A 17,697-nucleotide genomic window follows, 5' to 3' on the forward strand; every position below is an offset into this window, starting at 1 on the left:
AATTTGAAGAGTAATATTTTAACTGAAACATACAGATTGGTCCTATATAAATTTTATCGCAATAAGTTTAGTATCTGATTTTTTAAATGTAAATAGGTGGTTTCGTCGTAATTAAAGTCGACTTTTTCTTGTGGTTTTAATTATGACGTAATTAATCAGTTTCATGATTGAAAGTCCCGAATGGTCCCGAAATTAGTTGATTATTCTCAATAAAAATACACGTGAGTCAATTCGGTTCTTCTAACAGTTAAAATGTAACAGTATTGCCTGGTAAACTATTACGGACAGCGGTCGAAAAACTTTCTTTTAATTTATGGACTGGTCTGCTCCAGTTAACTGCGACTGATTTACTTTTTACTTAACTCTAATTTTGTATGTTTATCTAAAACTTTTACCAGAGGGAGACTTTGTGAAAAAGTCGTTTGCTTGGGTACCTCTGTCCCATTCGTGTTTCAACCGTAAAGCAGTTGTGTTTGCATTGCTGTGTTTCGGTTTGAAGGGTAGGATATGGCGTGAATTTACAGGGTACAGAGGAATAACACCTGAGTCCTCAGGAATGGTAACGCATAGAGGGTACCATGGGCGAAACAATATACTCTGTTATGTCCATGCTACTGTTCATGTCTATAGGCGACAGTTACCACTTTCCATCAGGTGGGCCGTCAGCTTGTTTGCTATTTTATATTGTATAAAAAAAACTTTATACTAAATGTGCTGGTTAAATTAAACTTTTTATATAAAAGAGTAACATCCTCATTTCTTGCGTAATTTTTTTTATACCACAAAAGTGGCAAACAAGCATATAGCCAGTTTAAAGATAAACGGTCACTGTAGCCTATTATAGGCTGAAACTACGTCTAAAACTGGGGAATAGAAATAAAATTGTAATTAGACGATGTCTGTACATGGAAGATATTTCATAAAAAAAAACATACGTAATATACAATACCTACCTTATTTTAAAATAAAAAAAAACTTTAATCTGAACAAATTGTCATTATCATTGCATGAAATTGTATGTATATGTATTTAAAAATAGATTTATATAAATGTGTATCAGTAAGTTAAAATGTACGTATTATATCTCTATATGTACTCGTATTTAAAAAAAAAAAACTACGTTTCATGCCTCCAGTCAAACTGTTTATAATTACTCTTCTCCATCCAAAGAATGCCTGCAGATCGCTCTTAACGATAAGGCTGTTAGTTGTTTTCTCAGTGTAATATTTTCTTGTAATTGTTTGTATTTATAATAAGTTTACTATTATAACCTTATGAAGAAAACAATAAAGAATATCTATCTATCTATCTATACCCATGATGCTTCTTATAGGATCCGGCTTCGCCCGCGCTATACCCGGTTTCTTAGCAAAATCTAATAACCAGTGGACATCCACGTCAGACTTAAAACATGAGGAAACTCAGTACAAAATTTCTTATTTCTTAATCACAAGTCTCAGGCCGTCTCCTACGAGGGTAAAGTTAAATTAAATGAAAACATACCTAACTCAACTTTTTTTATAAAAGCGTAGATAAAATAATACCTGTTTTTTTTAAGGTAAAAGTTAAATGACAACTCAAACTTGTATCGACTCGACATATTAGTTAAATACATTTGCTCCATAAAAAATAATACTAATGAAAAAAACTAACTGATAAATATCGAGTTGCTTCATAGACGGTTTCACTTGTTGAAAAGAAGATTTTGCTTCACAATAACCAGGTTTTTGCTTTTTAAAGAAGAAAAACATTGATCGTAACATTAATATTAGACTAATACAATTGATTACAAAAATTAAAAAAAAAAATCTAAATCAGTTTAGAATTGTTGTAACCACAAAGTCGGGCGGCTCGAATTATCGATAGTCAGCGCCTTACTGTCCGACTCGACCCACTGAAACAGCGCAGAGATGTTGCATCTCTGTGCATCTTCTAACGAATTTATCATGGGGAGTGTTTTGAGGAATTGTTCGGATTGATACCTGCTGCTGATTTTCACCACCGTACAACCCGCCACAAACTAAAGTTTCATCCCAATCATCTGGACGAGTGGCGGTCTTCCACCGTGCGTTTTTCAAGGCACTTTCTTCCACGTACAACCATTCCTTGGAATCAACTTCCAGCAGCAGTATTTCCGAACCGATACGACAACATAACCTTCAGGAAAAGAGTATATTCCTTTTTAAAAGGCCGGCAGCACACCTGCAATGCCATTGGTGTTGTGGATGATCATGGGCGGCGGTAGTCACTTATTATCAGGTGAGCCACATGCTCGTTTGTCCTTTGTGTTGTAAAAAAACAACACGTTATATGGGCACAAAAAATACAGACGAATTGAAATCAGCCATGTTTCAGTAGTCACTTAAAAACCTTCAAAATCATATGATTACTCAAATGAAGCTTAAGCCGAAAGTAATTAGATACATATTCACACATTTCTTACTTAATCAAGTCTAAGGGAAATAATTTTACACCTTGAATCCAGCTCGAGCTCTCTAATTCTCCGGTGCCATCCACCGCAAAGTTGATTAAAGGAGGCAATCCATTCCCAATAAATCCCTAAGTAGTTCGCTTTAAAGTGTGGGCATCAAAGGGTCTGAGTTAATAACGTTATTGAGACGCGATCCCGCCTCTGGATAAAGATGGAACCCAATCAATGTACTGATGGATTTAGCGCAACCCTGCCCCTTTGCTGGGACCTTTGAGTTCTTCTGCAATTAGATTTTAGTTTTAAGATGGGTTTTTATTTTTTATTTAATATATATTACTAAGTGCTTTTTCTTTACTCAAAGTGGACAATAAAATAGGGTTGAAACATTTGCCATTATGTATAAGAACTTCTTAACATTTAGACGGCGGGGTCGATTCTGAAACGCCAATTCCCTAAACATCTCTAAAATTAAACTCTCACCTCAATATTACAGCGAAATCTTTATTGTAAAGACCAATATGAGCTAAATTAATAAAAGATTTGGGTCGAAAATATTATAAATATATAAATTAATATTTTAAGTTAAGAGACAAGTTCAGAGAAATGGTGCCTCATAATTGGCCTGTGTCTAGAATGTATAAGAACTTCTCCATAACACTTTGCGATAACCAAACCAAGGATCGTGATTTAGTTTGTGCAACCTGAAAGGATTCATCAATACTAATCATAATAATAGTAATACATCATTTGCAATTCATCAATAGTTATAATGTGGATTTTTTGTATTTCCTTAACTCAATATAAGAGGTGAAATGAAATGGAAATGCATTTTTCTTTGTGTATCGAAATTCATAAATCAATACACTTTCTATTTCAGTAAGAGTGACATTCAGTGAATATTGTAGTACAGTATTTGACAACCCTACCTCTAAAGTTATAGTACTAAAAACAATCAAAACCAATTCAACAATTTAGCACAACCCTGCGCTTTACTAGGATCTTCAAATTATTCTGCAATTAGATAAAACTATAGGTAAAGTTTTAACATGGACTTTTTCTTTATTCAGGATTCAATCAAACGAATATTTACCTACTGGAACATTCCTTTTCAATGGGTATTTATTCAGAGTACGTCGTTGTCCAACGATAATCAACTCTAGGTTATAATATCGCTAAGATTGAAATTTTGTCGTAACTAAAAACAAAGTGTATTAAGAATAACAATGTCATCTAAACAAATTGTCTCTCTAGGTATAAATATTTCGCCAAAACCAACTAGTCTTTTGTTTTTATTTAAAAGAATGGTTCATTGGCTGCGTAAATTTTCAATAAGTGGCTCAGCATCTTTCCTTGTGGCAGACTATGTTGCAGCTATTGCATGGGCACTCCAGTGTGAAGGCCTATGTTTAGCAGTGGACAATTAACGGTTAAAATATTTATGATCATAATAAGGGCATGTATGTATCGCATTTTTGCCCCAGAAAATAAACGGCATCTTAAATCTTAATGGATCAAACCGATATAGAACAAGATGTCTCTTGAACATATTATTAAAAATCTTTGCTCCACTACAAACTATTTTTGGCTCTATGATTATTAAATTATCTATTAATTATTACAAAATAAATATTTTTTATTATGCAACTTAGAATAACAAACAAGCTGACAGTTCACCTGACGAAAAGTGGTCACCGTCGCCTATAGACATGAGCAGTATCATAAGACATCACAGAGTATACTGTTTTGCCCACGTCCCCCCCCCCCCCTTGGGTTGCCATTCCTGAGAACTAAGATGTTATGCCTGTACCCTGTAAATTTACTGCCATATCCCACTCTTCAAGCCAAAACACAGTCATACAAACACAACTGGTTCACGGTAGAAACTCGAATGGGAACAAACAAACTATTCTTATGCAAAGTCTGGTAATATGTGATTGAATCGATTACAAATAAAAAACTTCTGAAAGTCGGTTGATAAATTAGCGACATAATCAGCCTTTAACTGTCCATTGCTTAACATAAGCCTGTCCTGTGGGGGGTTTTGCCAGTAGTTGTCACGTTTGAAAGGTGGATTGGCAACCGCAGTTAGGGTTTAGAGATGTTTTAAGAGGGATGCTGCTGCCCATCTCTCGCCCTCCCTTAGTCGTCTCTTACAACACTCACAGGAAAGTAAAAGGTGGCCTATTCTATACTGGGACCACATAACCATGACGAAAGTAAAAATACAGACAAATTGAGAAATTCCTCCTTTTAATAGAGCCTTAAATTTTCAATTCTAATCTATTCTATGTCATATTTAACTGAAATAACATCTGCTACGGAATGCTGCAACTGGCAGAAATAAAATAACTAGGACATCTTGAAACGAGCGTCGACTACTCGCCGACTAGTCTTATTCAACTATTAATTGGACTCCAATACTATCCTGCCATCCTGGTAAGGCCAGCTGGTGGAATATTGCTTCAGGCAAACTGAAGTTTGTTGTGATAAATTATATTAAAACTAGCTATTCTTATTTTTTTACTGTAGTGATAAAATTTTTAAATGATTTTCCCAAATAAAAGAGGTCTCAACTTCTAGGTTTTAATTATTTTTATTTATTTATAACTATTTGAAATTTTCTCAGGGACTTTATTCGAGTATTTAGAACATGACATATTGTTTGAACTGGATAATAAATAGCCTATGTCCTTCTCCGCCCCAAACACACCAAATGTACCAAATTTCATCAAGACCAGTTGAGCCGCTGCAATACCAAGATGCAACAAACATACAGACCGACTAACTTCCACATTTATAACATCAGTAAGAATAAAAAAAATATTGTACAAATGCAATGGATATCATAAAAATATTATTAAATATATGGTATATACATAATTTTATTATAAAATATTTTATATTATATTTTGAATTATAAAAACCGGATTAATTTAATTAAAATATACTTAATTTAATCTAGTTATTGTAATATTATCATAAAACTGCGCAGAGATGTTGCATCTCTGTGCATCTTCTACCGAATTTATCATGGTAAGAGTTCTGGGGAATTGTTCGGATTGATACCTGCTGCTGATTTTCACCACCGTACAACCTGCCACAAACTAGTTTCATTCCAACCATCTGGACGAGTGGCGGTCTTCCACCATGCGTTTATCAAGGCACTTTCTTTCACGCACAACCATTCTTTGGAATAAACTTCCAGCACCAGTATTTCCAAACCGATACGACAACATAACCTTCAAGAAAAGAGTATATTCCTTTTTAAAAGGCCGGCAGCACATCTGCAATGCCGCTGGTGTTGTGGGTGATCATGGTAGTCACTTATTATCAGGTGAGCCGCATGCTCAATTGCCCCGTGTTGTAAAAAAAATTAACGGAATTGTTTCAACGATTCAACCAGATGACACCGACTGAGGTCACTAGCAATAGATATACTATCCCCCATTTTGAAACAAAAGAACATATTCCTTTCTAAAATACCAACAGCACGCCTGCAATTACTCTGGTGTTGCGGGTGATCATGGGCGGCGGTAGTCACCTACCATCAGGTGAGCTGCATGCTCGTTTGCCCTCTGTTTTATAAAAAAAAAAAGAAACAAATACAATAAAACAAAAAAAAAATAACGAACGCTCAGATTATGAAATGAGCTACCTGCCGAAGTTTTCCCAAGAGCCTACAGCATGGGCTTCTTCAAAATGGGGGTAAAGAGGTATCTTCAGGGTCGGCAACGCGCACGTAATTGCTCAGATATTGCAAGTGTTCATAGGCTACGATAACCTCCTGTGAAATAAAAAAAATCAAAAACATATGGGAAAAGATTTTAATACACTAATAAAACACTTCCGTGACAGAATGCTAATTGTACATTTCGCAGAAACTAGTGGCTTACTATAAATTTAATAAATGTCCCACTTCAAATATAAACTTCTTGACCCGTTTCTACAACTCGAAGAGATTTATTTTATAAAATAGAAACACGTTTCCCTTTATTTACAATTTTCACTAGACTCGAAGTCGACATGTAATGAAATTGCAACTTAATAATTTTTACCGAGTAACATGAACTTAAATTTCCACATTTGCTGCTTTCAGCTTTTGAATATTTGTATAAAGAGTTTTATATAAAGAATTTTTCATTAAAGGTTAAATCCTAAATAATCCTAAATACCTATTTTTTTTAATGGATGAAAATGGTATGGTAACCCCGCCTGCGCTGACGGGATACGCTGGCGGAGCACCAGTGAAGGGTGATAGATGAGAATGAAAACAGACCAGTTAGCTCATCATGATGAATTCGTCAGGAATTAACCGTGATAGTTTTCAGGGGGAACCACGAGGAGGTCGACCTGGTTGAGTATATTGCTAGCAATGGGATTCTCAGTCTTCATCACTAACAATCCCTCCCCCCCCCCCCCCAAATACCTATTGAAAGACCGAAACATAGAAAGGTAAGTAAAAAATCATATATATAAAAAAAATTAAAAAATTCGGCCGTGTAATCCCGGCAAAGAATAGATTACCCATTCCTTTCCCGTAAGTATCGTAAGATCCGACTAAGGGAGGGCGTAAGATGGGCAGCCACGTCCCTCCTAAAACATCTTTCAAACTTGACTGCGGTTGCCAATCCGCATGCCAAGCGTGGCAACTACTGGCAAAACCTCCCAAGGGAGAGGCTTATATTCAGCAGCGGACAGTTAAAGGCTGATACAATATGATGATGAAATAGCCTTCGTTTTGAGCAACGTCCATCTGTCCAGCAAAGTCTAACTGTGGTTGCCAACCCGTCTGCCAAGCGCGGCAACTATTGGCAAAACTCCCCTTATAAGACGGGCCTATGTTTAGCAGTGAATAGTTAATGGTTTATATAATAATGATGATGATGATGGTGAAACAACCTTTAGGTAAAGTTGAAATATTGTCGGTCGCTATTTTGTCTTACTTCATTAGAAATCCAGTAAAAAATCTATTTTTTTTTATACAACTTAGAATGGCAAACAAGCTGGCGAACCACCTGATGGAAAGTGGTAACCGTCGCCTATAGACATGAGCAGTACCATGGACATAACAGAGTATACTGTTTCGCCCATGATACCCCCCATGCGTTACCATTCCTGAGGACTTAGATGTTATTCCACTGTACCCTGTAAATTCACACCATATCCCGCCCCCTTCAAACCGAAACACAGGCATGCAAACACAACTGCTTAACGGTAGAAACACGAATGGAACAGAGGTACCCAAGCAATCGACTTTTGTACAAAGTCTCCATCTATTTATATACTATGTTAATCCTCTATGCTAGTGCAAATCAAATCGACTAAGACATTTGACTTCAAACTCAAGCATTCAGTTCACTTCTACAACTATGCAAGTTTAATCGATTCCGCTAACTGGGCTTGTTTCAAGAAATTCGGCAATTTATCTGTAAAGTAACTCACAGATGTTATTTAATACTAATATATATATATATATACTAATATAATACTAGTATATGTATGTATGTATATGTGTTAATATGTATATATATATGTATATGTGTGTGTAGGTCTATGTATATAAATATAATAATGAGTAGGGATAATATTTATATTATTATATGTATCACATCTCCCATATTTAGAACTAACAAAATTTTTCATCGTGCCTCCCACCAAATTATTTATAATTACTCCTCTCCATCCAAAAGTTGCCTGGAAGAGATCGCTCTTAGCGATAAGGCCGCCCATTGTTTTCTCATTGTGATTATTTCTTGTAATTGTTTATATTTATAATAAGTTTACTATTGTAATCTTTTGGAGGAAACAATAAAGAGTATATATCTATCTATCTATAATCAAAGTACTTCCAACCGTAGAAGAAGAAGGTACTCAATTCGGTTGAACTTTTTTTTTATATTTGTAGTTGTTCGAAGGAAATAAGTATAACAACTATCTTTGTCTATTTACATATATTATATACAGAAGGTAAATATTATATACAAAGGAATATATAGAAAATAATATATAAAAACGGAAATTAGGAGTGTAAGAGGCGAGCGATCGAGATGGAGAGAACGACAGCAGAAATGAATATAAAAAGCAAACGTCGCGGTCACGTCTGTACGACCAGTCCGAAGGAAAGAAAGAGGTGAAATATCGTATGTACAATTTAATTAACCTACTTGATGGAAAAGAAAGTAATGATGTTGACAAGTGGCTGTGAGATGAATATTTACCAGAGGGAGACTTTGTACAAAAGTCGATTGCATGGGTACCTCTGTCCCATTCGTGTTTCAACCGTGAAGCAGTTGTGTTTGCATAGCTGTGTTTCGGTTTGAAGGGTGGGATATGGCGTGAATTTACAGGGTACAGAGGAATAACATCTGAGTCCTCAGGAATGGCAACGCAGGGGGGGTATCATGAGCGAAACGGTGTGCTCTGTTATGTTCATGGTGCTGCTCATGTCTATAGGCGACGGTTACCACTTTCCATCAGGTGGGCCGTCAGCTTGTTTGCCATTCTAAGCTGTATAAAAAAAAAAAAAATTTACAATATTTATTTACAGACGCCACATATTTGTTACGACGTAAGTCTGTCAATTGTAAACCGAATTGGAAAATTCTAATTTTATCTGAAATATCCTTTCAGGTTGCAGGTTAACTTACAGGTTGGTTTCATAGAAATTTTATCAAACACGCTACAGTAGTTTAGTTTATAAATCAAAATAACAGATTTAGCAATAATTGAAGTCGATTTTGTTTGTGGAACATAATTATTTTCGTAAACTTGACAACTCAATCAAAGTTTTTCATCAGATCTGCAAAGATCTTTGTACTGTAAGTAATTACTGTAAGTATCTACCAGAGGGAGACTTTGTACAAAAGTCGATTGCTTGGGTACCTCTGTCCCATTCGTGTTTCAACCGTGAAGCAGTTGTGTTGGCATGACTGTGTTTCGGTTTGAAGGGTGGGATATGGCGTGAATTTACTGGGTACAGAGGAGTAACACCTGAGTCCTCAGGAGGGGGGTATCATGGGCGAAACAGACTCTGTTATGTCCTACTGCTCATGTCTATAGGCAACGTTACCACTTTCCATCAGGTGGGCCAAAAATATATGGCATAAAAAAAAAAAAAAAAAAAAAAAAAAAAAAAAAAAAAAAAAAAAAAAATTACATACTAAAGCAAGATATCTGATATCTACCTTGACCGATTTAAAAAAATATATCCCATTTTCATAAATTGTTTTATGAAAATATAGATATCATAGAGAATAGATAGATATATAGAGAATAGATATCAGTTTTTTTTTTTATCGTAAAGGTGTCAAACTAGCATACAGCCCATTTGATGGTAAACAGACCAAAGTAGTAGTTATTTTTTTTATATAACTTAGAATGACAAAACAAGCTGACGGCCCACCTGATGGAAAGTGGTAACCATCGCCTATAGACATGAGCAGTACCATGGACATAACAGAATACACTGTTTCGCCCATGATACCCTCCATGGGTTGCCATTCCTAAGGACTTAGGTGTTATTCCTCTGTACCCTGTAATTTCACGCCATATCCCATCCTTCAAACCGAAACACAGCCATGCAAACATAACCGCTTCACGGTAGAAACACGAATGGGACAGAGGTACCCAAGCAACTTTTGTACAAAGTCTACCTCTGGTTATTCAATTGTTTACTGTACGTCTTGTTCAATTGATCACTATAGGCTAACTGACCTGCCTTTTCACCCTCATCTGTCACCCTTCACTGGTACCCTACCGGCGTATACCGTTAGCGCAGGCGGGGTTAGCATTTCGTTATCATCCATTAAAAAAAAAAGTTGCAACTACTAGTAAAAACTCTCTTATGGGTAAGGCCTATGTTCAACAATAAGTTATAATAAGTTATAAGTTAATATGAAGATGTAACCATAACGTCGACGAAAAGTTACCAAAATTAATGAAAATAGCCAACCGTCAGGTAAACAAAAAAGAACTGTAGGCAAATTGGAAACCTCCTATTCGAGTTACAGAAGCGTATTTAAAACACCTTTTGTAACTTGATTCTACTGTAGTTTCCAAAAGTCCGTTATCGTTATTCCAGCCTTTAATTTGTCAGTGTTGAAAGCAAACCTCGCCTGTAGACATATAGTAGAATTATTTAATGCATTAAACAATTCTCGTGTACCATTTAAATGCAATATACACGTACATTGAGTAACTTTTACAACATATATAGTTGCATATCGTCGTCGAAGTTCTAACTTTGCAAAAGTCAAAATTTGGCAGTCCACAGAAGAGTAATAGGAACTGAATAAAATTTCTATTGTATTCATTTTTTTTTATACCACTGAGGTGGCAAACAAGCGTACGACCCACCTGATGGTAAGTGGTTGCCGTAGCCTATGAACACCTGCAATACCAAAGGTATTACACATGCCTATATATATATATATATATATATATATATATATATATATATATATATATATATATATATATATATATATATATATATATATATATATATATATATATATATATATATATATATATATATATATATTCATGCATATTATAAAGGTATTTATTTAACGATGAGTTTCAATATAGAATTATTAATATGTAAATGTTTTCGACTTGTGATCCAAGCGTAGAATGAGCTACCCCTCCCTTTCTCATAGACATCGTAGAGACGACTAGGGGAACTTAATGGTCGTACGACTAGGATGGGCAGCAGCCTCCCTCTTAAAACATCATCAAAGCCTACCTGTAGTTGCCAACCCGCCTATTACATAACTATCCACTGTTGAACATAGGCGGGAGGCCTATGTTCAACAGTGGACAGTGGTGGGGGAAGGGATTGTTATTAATGCGGATTACAATTCCCATTGCTAACAGGTCGACCTCCCCGTGATCCTCTCTGGAAACCATCGTGCTGAATTCCTAGTGTATTCGTGACGATGGGCTAACTGACCTGCCTTTTCATTTTCACATGTCATCCCTCACTGATGCCCCGTCAGAGTAAGAGTATACCGATAGCGCGGGCGGTGTTACCATCCCATTATCATCCATAAAAAAAAATAAAAAAAAAACAGTAGACGGTTAACAGCTGATATGATGTTGGTGTGAAGATTTTAGTCTTAACTGGAGTTTAGATATTACAATATTTGAAGTTGCTACGTACAAAAATATTTAAAGTTTTTTTTTTTTCTTTTTAAATATAATTTTTATAGTGTTAATGACTCCATGTAAGAAAACCCTCGAGCGACGTTGAATGGGGCAGAAAGTAATTCGAGTAGAGTATTTGTGTAGCAAGTAATTAAGTTTACTGGGGACGAATTCACGTTTTAACTTACAAAACAGAATTCCGTTGAAAGTTCATTGTTTGCGGATTTCGTTATTATTTTGAATCGAGTTATGTACTTCTAAGGGTTAGCTAAATTGTTTTTCGGCGGGAAGCTTACGCCATTTAGGAAAGGTTGTGGTTACATTAGGGCTTCGTGTTTCAACGTGCATTTTGTTCATCTTTACTGTACAGACACGTATGATTTGAGCAAAGAGAATTGAAAAACAGTAACACGTCCTTTTGGGCTTGCTATTTAAAAACAAAAATATCAGCTGCAGATTTACATTTAAAGTCTTAGAACAATAAACAAGCTTATGGCATATCCGATGGAAAGTTATAACCGTCGCCTATAGATATGAACAGCCCTATGAATATTACAGAGTATTTTTTTTATACCACTGGAGTGGCAAACAAACATATGGCTTACATGATGGTGAGCGGTTACCGTAGCCTATGAACGCCTGCAATACCAGAGGAATAACGTGTATATTACCGACTTTGAAGAAAGCTAAGTTTTTTGAAGAACCCCATGCTGTAGCTTCTTGGAAAACCTCGACAGGGAGCCCATTCTTTAACCTGAGCGTTCGTGGGAGAAGAAAGTATACTATGAGGACTATTCGTGAGAACTATGGTGTTATGCTATGTCCATTGTAGGATCGTTTATCCTCTTGCATACGTCTACAAAATATAGTTGCAGTTGATGCATCATGAACAGCAGTTAATAATTTCTCTTCTGAGTTGTTGTAGACACATTGCTAGCATCTAGAAACTATAGTGACTTTTAGTCCCATTCGTGTTTCTACCGTGAATCAGTTGTGTTTGCATGGCTGTGTTTCGGTTTGAAGGGTGGAATATGGCAGTGAATTTACTGGGTACAGAGGAATAACACCTGAGTCCTTAGTAATGGCAACGCATGGGGAGTATCATGTGCGAAACAGTATACTCTGTTATGCCCATGATACTGCTCATGTCTATAGACAGTTACCACTTTAAATCAGGTGGGCCGTCAGCTTGTTTATCATTTTAATTTGCGTAAAAAAAATACCATAATTACTATATTTCAAAAGGTGGACTAATAGCAATTCTATTTTAAATTGCATAAAATTAAGATGTTTTTTATCACATAATCATCAAAAAAATACCGACTCCAAACTTAAGATAAACACCGTATACCCCTTTAAAAAAACTTCCGAATAAAGTGGAAACAATTGTCGGAAACGTCAAACATGTTGAGTTCATTAAATTTCCGTTGTCAAATTCTACTCACATATTAAAATATTTAATAATTAAATTGTCTTTCACAAAAAAACTACTTTAATTATAACAAAACCAGTTATTTTTTAATATTCCCATGAAACCAGTCTGAAATCAGAAATATCCAATAGGATAAAAAAAATTCAAATGGATTTATAAATTACAGAGTTATAAAAAACAAATATAAAAAAGACCATACAACCGAATTGAGTACGGCCTCTTTTTTTTAGTCTGTTTCAAAAAAATCTTCTCAAACGTATACGTGTTAGTGTAAGAAGTCCCTTAGACACTATTATAATACTGCAGCATCCGACTTACATACGTACATATGCAAAATTTCTCCAGTTCTCCAAAACCGGGAAGTGGGTCGCATTTAACTTGGAAGATTTGATTACGCACACTGGGATATGTACAGTAAATATAAGCTTATTATTTCATTATAAAATAAATACAGAAACCAGGACTACAAGACTAACATATAATTAAACATGGCAAAATAACAATTGTGACTATTTATTTATTTATTAAACTTTAATACAACTAAACAGTGTAAATGGCGAACTTAATCTTATATTTTCTACCTGGTCATGGCTGGAAAGAAGCCATATAGTATATTTAAAAAAAGAAAAAGAATGATTTGAATTTTTTAATAACAATCTTATATCTCTTCGTGTAATGTTTTATAACTTTAATTTTGATATGTAAATAAATATAAAAAACACTAATGGAACTATAAAAGTGGTATCATTTTGAAGTACGTCGTCTACTACCAGTCAGATGTAGACATAAATGACAGAAAATATAATTGCCGTGTGGTCCCAGCACAGAATAGTCTTTTCATACCAGTAAATAAAAATAAAACAACCCAACCGAAAAAACATTACCTTACATTATTTGACAATCGATTAAAAATTCACTGTCTCTTTTCATTTATTTACAACGATACGAGTAACAGTATGTTTGCTTCCAAATCACGATCACACAATCAGAATTAAATATTAATTCCCCAAATTCCCTGTAGTAACATTGCCTTCGTTAGAAAGTAGGCATTTCAATTGGCTGCCATCCTTAAAAGTTTCCAATACCTTTGAACCCTTATCAATTGGCAGATTTAGGGTTGTCGACTGTTAAAGTGTCAAAGTTTAAAATTATTTGTGTTCTATGATATCTTACGGAGGAGGTGGGCCGGGGATTACGTCGGTAACTCCAATTGGCCACTACAAGGCAAACATGAAAGGCGAATTGTTGTCGGTTTGTAATTATTTAATTAAGCCCTTGTATCAAATTCAAATTTCAAAAGCCTAATGAAGTGGGCCGTCGGTTGTTCAAATCATAACGAGATTAAAACACGACGTGAAAAATATTTTAAATAATAACATAATTCTTTTAGCTCGTTTCCCAAAAAAAAATCTACACATATTTTTTTTTTATTTATTCAAAAAAAAATACATTATGTTATAGATATATACATGAAAAAAATAAAATTATGTAATAAATTTGATTAATCGTATGTTAAAATATTTTGCATCTTATCAATGTATTTGATTACGGATCGTCTTATACTATCATTTTAGATTATTTTGTAACTATATCCCGCGGTTTAAGATATCTGTAGTCCCTTGGTTCTGGAGGTATCATTATTTGCCAACGAATCGCAATTGCACATTAAGTGTTCCATGGATTCCGATTTCTCCCCGCACAGTCTGCACAGTGTGTCTGAAGATATAATTTTACGTAGGTATTTATTTGATGCAATAGCCCTAACCTAAACAACACTCTATTTTTAAACGTCTTCTAAAATACGAAGAATCTCAATTAGTCTAATTTCTTTTTAATAGATTACTTTATTTTCTTTGAAAAGGAGTTCTTCTTAGAATATAAGACTAGATGTCTCCATAAATACTTCGCTAAAAACAGGTTACAAGAATGTACAGTTAAACCAGAGGGAGACAAAAGTTGTTTGCTGGGGCACCTCTGTCCCATTCGTGTTTCAACCGTGAAGCAGGTGTGGTGAAGGGTGGGATATGGCAGTTAATTTACATGGTACAGATGAATAACACCCGAGTCCTCAGGAATGGCAACGCATGAGGGATATCATGGGCGAAACAGTATACTCTGTTATATCCATAGTACTGCTTATGTTTATAGGCGACGGTTTCCACTTTCCATCAGGTAGGCCGTCAGCTGATTTGCCATTCTAAATATGAAAATGAAAATAATGAAAATAAAAATAAAAAAAAATACTAAGTATAGAGAGCCGTGTGGTCCCGGCATAAAAATTCCATTCCCGTGAATGTCATAAAAGGCGACTAAGGGAACATAATGGTCGAGGGAGGAGCAGTAACGTTCCTCTTAAAACATCACCAAGAGCCTAACTGCCAAGCGTGTCAACTACTGGAAAAATCCCGTATAAGGAAGCCTTAGACATATTTATATAAATAGCATGTCTATATAATCTAAGGCCTATATAAATGATTCGAGAAAAACGAGTCAACTTTTTCATACAATTTTGATAAATAGTTATGAGTGATTCCTCTATAAATTTTATATTTATTTTGTCTTATGATTTCTACATCTTTTTAATACGTAAACACTCATTTTATTTATTAAATAATACATCAAGATACATTTTATACGTAAGTATAAAATGTATTTTGATGTTAAAGTTAAAGTAGAACACTGATAAAAAAAAACACGAGTGAGCTAATTTGACAATTAGCTGACAAAAATTTACCCGATTTTGAGGCTCAATGCTCTATCTATATAATCTAAGGGGGAGACTTATGTTCAGCAGTAAACAGTAACAATATAATGACTGAAATAATGATGGTGTGAGAGAAATCGTAAAACAAATCTATTTGCTAAATAATCTTTGAGATTATTTCTATTCTATACTATTCATTAAAAAGTCTAAATTAAATTTCTAATGCCTACAGAAATCAGCAGAGCGGTCTTAACCTTATTGTAATATTGCAAAACTATATTCCCCTTACATTTGGAGGAACTCAATCCAACTTAGGATTTACTCTGACCTAAAGTGTAAAGTAAATAACACATAGTACTATGGCTAATTTAGCACACGTATACAACTTGGTGCGCGCCGTATACGTAACTTAGTATTTACTTAATCTGAGTATCTTGCTAGTGTAGTAGGTTGGCTGTTGTTTATGTATCTAGACGATTTCAATGTATTTACTTAATAAGCTATTTGTCTGATTTCCAGAAACCACCTCAGATAATTTAGTGGTATTTATAGAGCCTCCAAAACGTGATTATTTTTAATTTACGTAGGTATATCTTAAAAAAAATAGTAAAAAACGATTACAATTTAAATAGACCGCCGAAACGCAACTATGAGCAATATGGCGTCAGTGACGTCACTTTGAAGTAAACAATTAGCGGGTATCATATACGAAGTTGATTGGTCTGTATTTATTTTTATTAATTTTTACTATTTCCCAAGAATGAAAATGTACAAATGATGTGTTGTGCCAGCGTGCACAAATACTATTATGAAGACAAGGGAAAAACTATTCGTTAGTATGCCGATAAAGCCCATAATACGCAAGAAGTCGTTGCAACTCGCTGATAGGGATCCTAATGCTACAGTAAATGATTCAGATATTTTCTTTTGTGAAGAATGATTTTCAACAACAATTCGATTGTATTTTTTATATTTGTTACCTAATAACTCGTACTCGTAAACTGGCTTGGAAAATTCTTTCTTATCTGAAAGGATCTGAGAGGAACTTTCAAATTGGCCCATAGACATTAAAAATTGGTTAAGTAGTTTAGTCTTAAATCAATATAACTGGTTTTCTCGCAACTGACGTCGGTTTTTTTTCATAGAACACAATCTCGATATAATAAGAAAGATCATTTGTCCTCATTAGATTCTCTCATTAGATTACATTCAATAATAATTTTGTTAGATTGCAATTGTTTTTATTCGCATCGTATAAATAACACTCGGGGCATAAAAATAACAAGTTGCCAAAACAACGAAGCAAATTACTTACGGCCATAACAATAAAAGTTATGCATAAAAATAAAGTGAAGTGCCAGTCGAGACGGGAAACGGGTAACAGATCAATTCGGAAAATACATGCAAGATCAATGGTCCAAAAAAGGTCGTACACAAGAATAAAACAAACAAAACATTCCCAGAACAAAATCAAAGGGACCGGACAGGGTAATGTTCCATTGGCGACGTCAAAGCGAAATTAGAACATGTGGGCGGATCTTTGACATTTTTTTTATGATATGATATTAGCAACAGTTTTTCTGAACCGATACGATATCAGAACCTTCTAGAAAAGAGCATTTAAAAGACCCGTAACACATCTGCAATTCGTCCGATGTTACGGGTATGAGGTTACAAATCTTCCATAAAATGTCTAAGTGAAACCTGCATCAAAATCAATTGCGTGTTTTTTTTTTAATGTATGATAATGAAATGGTAACCCCGCCTGCGCTAACGGTATACGCTGGTGGAGTACCAGTGAAAGATGAAAAGTGAGGATGGTCAGTTAGCTAACTGACCTGTCTTATCATTCTCACGCCCTCAATGCCATCATTACAGCCCATCATGATGAATACACCAAGAATTCAACATAATTGTTTCCAGATGGGGGGGGGGCATGTGGAGGTCATCCTGATAGCGTATATTGCTAGCAATGGAGCTGGT

This window comes from Galleria mellonella, unplaced genomic scaffold, assembly GCF_026898425.1.
Source record: "Galleria mellonella isolate WM207_F2 unplaced genomic scaffold, CSIRO_AGI_GalMel_v1 utg116, whole genome shotgun sequence".
In the NCBI taxonomy this organism is placed as follows: domain Eukaryota; kingdom Metazoa; phylum Arthropoda; class Insecta; order Lepidoptera; family Pyralidae; genus Galleria; species Galleria mellonella.